Source organism: Halyomorpha halys, unplaced genomic scaffold (assembly GCF_000696795.3).
Source record: "Halyomorpha halys isolate HHAL.00 unplaced genomic scaffold, Hhal_1.1 Scaffold183.1, whole genome shotgun sequence".
Taxonomy (NCBI): Eukaryota; Metazoa; Arthropoda; class Insecta; order Hemiptera; family Pentatomidae; genus Halyomorpha; species Halyomorpha halys.
In genome coordinates this window covers 749186-752868 of record NW_027114717.1, presented here as the reverse complement: position 1 = coordinate 752868, position 3683 = coordinate 749186, and positions in this window count along the sequence as shown.

Here is a 3683-nt window from a genome sequence, read left to right as displayed (position 1 = left end):
TATAAATAATAAATATAATAATGATTTTAATGTCGATTTTGATAGCCCAAAATTTTCCAGAAAATTCATTCTATAATATGGAGATCATATGTCCGAGGACCCACGTCTTTATGTTCTGGTGCCCACACTAGACTAAAAACTTTTTTTTTTTTTTTAAATTCTGTTTTTCAAATACACTATAATTATTTATATTCATTTATTTATTTTTTCCTCTTCTTTTTATCACATTATACGTACTTAATATAGATATGAAGACAGGAGAGTCGTTAGATATGTAAATACCCCAACCCCGACGATGCTAAGGCACTTCCTAGTACCCTTTAAATACTTGACAACCACCCTCAAGTCTTAATTAAACCCCTACCAAGTTTAAATACCTAATTTGGAGGGTGTAAAAATGCAAATTACCTACCTTGTTTTCTTCTTACCCAATTATCTTTAATAATATTAACTCATTTATACACTCCCTCCATATAAATTGTGAAGTACTGTACTTAAATCTCAAATTGTTTGACCTCAGATTTTAACGTTCTGTAGAACCCCTATTATCCGTATTAATCGGGACATTGACAGCGACAGATAATACAGGATATATAAAAGAAAATCTGGTGCGTACATAACACAACTTATTTAGATTAGTGTTGAAGTTATAGCTAATTTTGTGATTTAAAAAAAAAATATATAAGACGAGAGAAAGAGAATATTATGAAATATATATATATATTTTTCTGATGCTACAAAAATTCGTATTTAATTGTTTCTCAAGGTGAGAATAAGGAATATAAATATTGTTCCTACCAGAGAGAAATGCTTTATTTAGACGTGCTGCCAAATACATTCAGTTGCTACAATACACAACATACCAATCTATCCAGGTTCAGAGAGATATACAATACATATATTTACATCATATAACAAAAAAAATATAAAATAAATAATTTAAATTTTATCCATTATAGTCTCAAAACCATTTATTTCTCTTATAAGTCCGACGTTTCAGCCAATCCGGCCATCTTCAGGGACAATCTTAATACAACTTTGAAACTATATAATTTAAAAAACTCTAACTTAAACTTTTATCAAAACCCTAATTAGTCAAATATCACTTAAAACAAAGTCAAAATCATTTATCAGCAGACACTATTATATTAGATTATATTTAAGGAATAGTGTCTGCTGATAAATGATTTTGACTTTGTTTTAAGTGATGTTTGACTAATTATAAATTGATGTTTTTGACCTGGGGAGTTTTTTAAATTATATAGTTTCAAAGTTGTATTAAGATTGTCCCTGAAGATGGCCGGATTGGCCGAAACGTCGGACTTATAAGAGAAATAAATGGTTTTGAGACTATAATGGATACAATTTGATTTATTTATTTTAAAAAAAATTACCAGTCTCAAGAAAATATTAAGATTATAAATAAAAAAATATATTATTTTCTACCTTTTCTCTTTTAGAATCACTACTCACTAAATACAATTTTTTTTTTTCTATTTAACAAAATTTTTCCATTAGACAATCTTATTTCAATTTATTAACAAATTTATTCTCCCTAATTCACTCTCTAAGACCCTCTCTAGTGATCCGCTACTCAAAAAATTTAACGAATTTATTATTTGATAGCAATGTAAAGTCAAACCAAAGACATAATAGTCACAGCAGTAGATCAGTTTACAGAAAAACAAATAAATAAATAAATTAAAAAAAAAAACAAACGAATATATAGATTTAAAAAAAAAGTTATTTAAAATAAATACTAAATGAATAAATAAGTTAAGGAAATAAATAAGTTAAAACACAATTCGACGGTCCAAAAAATAGAATAATTTAACAAAAGATAAAGAAGCCATAATGCAATCGGGAAATATCGTGCGGTCCCTCTTTTTCCTTCACGGATCGGATAACTCTGAAGTGGCTCAATCCATCCTTCCGATGCCAGTATTTGCTAGCTTCCTTTTTTATTCCAAGCAATTAGTACTCAACGCCCCTCCTATATCCTAGAAAACCTGCAATTCAAATTCTCCGTCCAATCCCATACTACCAGCTCTCCATTATCTGACATCTACCCTCTAGCTCACCGAACTGCTGGGTTTAATAAATCGTTTTTTACCTTAGCTGCATATCTCTGGAACTCCATTCTCTTTAACATACGTCATGTACCAACCCTTTCCTCGTTTAAATCCCTTATATTTCACTATCTTTTGCTTCACTAATCCAACCCATTATTTGTTTTTACTTAGTCAGTTAGTTTTTTAATTAGTATATTTTTTCTCTCTGTATATAAGTTATGATTAAGTGTGACTATACTGTTTTATGGCCAATAAATTTTATTATAAAATTAAAATTGCCTTTGTAATTGTTCTAAAGGGACCTAGTTCCAGAATAATAAACCATTTTTCATTTCATTTCATTTCAAACTCTATTTTTCCATTTTCTCTTCAAGTTTTTTATAAAATTCTTCAATATTTTCTATTAGTATATCCATTGTTTATTATTGCTAACAATGTAGAGAGGATGATTTAATTTTTTGTTTTTAAATAAAATTAATATTGCTTTAAATGTTTTTTTTTTATTCTTGCAAGTCAGCATACCTTTGTTTTTTTTCTTCTGTCCACGCAAACCCTTTTTGGAATTTCTCCTTCACACAAGAACCTGGATTTCCTTCACTCTTTTCCTATATCTTTCTCCGTCCAGACAGTCCTGGTCCGTTATTCCTAGTCTTTCCGTTTCTCCCTTCATCTGCCTGATGTATCCTCCTAAAGTTTTGAATCCTCATTTTTTTTGGAATTATTTTCTTGTTTAGTCTTTCCGAGGCCATTCTTACCATATTTCCGTGGAATTTCAGTCTCCTGATCCTTATTTCTACTTCTAGCTCCTTTGTGTCTTCGTAAATTTGTTTGTTGGGTCTTAGCCTGTATCCTTCTTGTGTCGTTTCGGGGCCGTAGATTCTTCTTAGGATTCTACTCAGGTTCTTCCCTTTTTTTTTATTTTCATTGTTCATATTTTAAATTTATTAAATTGTATATATCATTTGGAAGGTTTTTTTTATTCTTTAATTTTCTTCATATTTTTTTTTTATATTCATTTCAGGTCTTCCGTTTTTTTTTTTTTTAAACCCAAACCAGTCAAAATTTAACTTCGGAGAAGAGGTCGGTTTTTCAGTCACGAACCGCCCCACGCCCCAACACCAGGATAAGAAAATTAATATGAAGATACGAATAGTCGTAGAAGGCAATTTTCTTTCTGTGCAACCTACAAGGACAGGATGAAGCTGAGGTTTATCCATAAACAAACCGATTATTCTATCGATTTATAAAAAAAAAGAATCAAAATTAATCAAGGCGCGTTTTAGACTGAAAGGGGTTAAAATAAAATTTATGGTGGAAGCCATTGTGGTTCGCCGAGCCGACAAAAGATCGTTAATCACACACCGGGTCAGGTAACAATGTCTGCCTCTCCCCCACACTACAATTTTTCAACCCCCGTCAGATCGGCTAATGCTCGTCCCGATTTCAATACACCTCCTCAAAGAACTCGAGGATTAACTCCATTAGAACCTCCAAGGAGTATATAACGTAATTATGATATAACGGTTCTAAACGATCACAATCAAGTTACCCCCAAGACAGTGTAATGGTATGAGGAGTAAAATATGTTATGATTTAAAATAAATAACATCA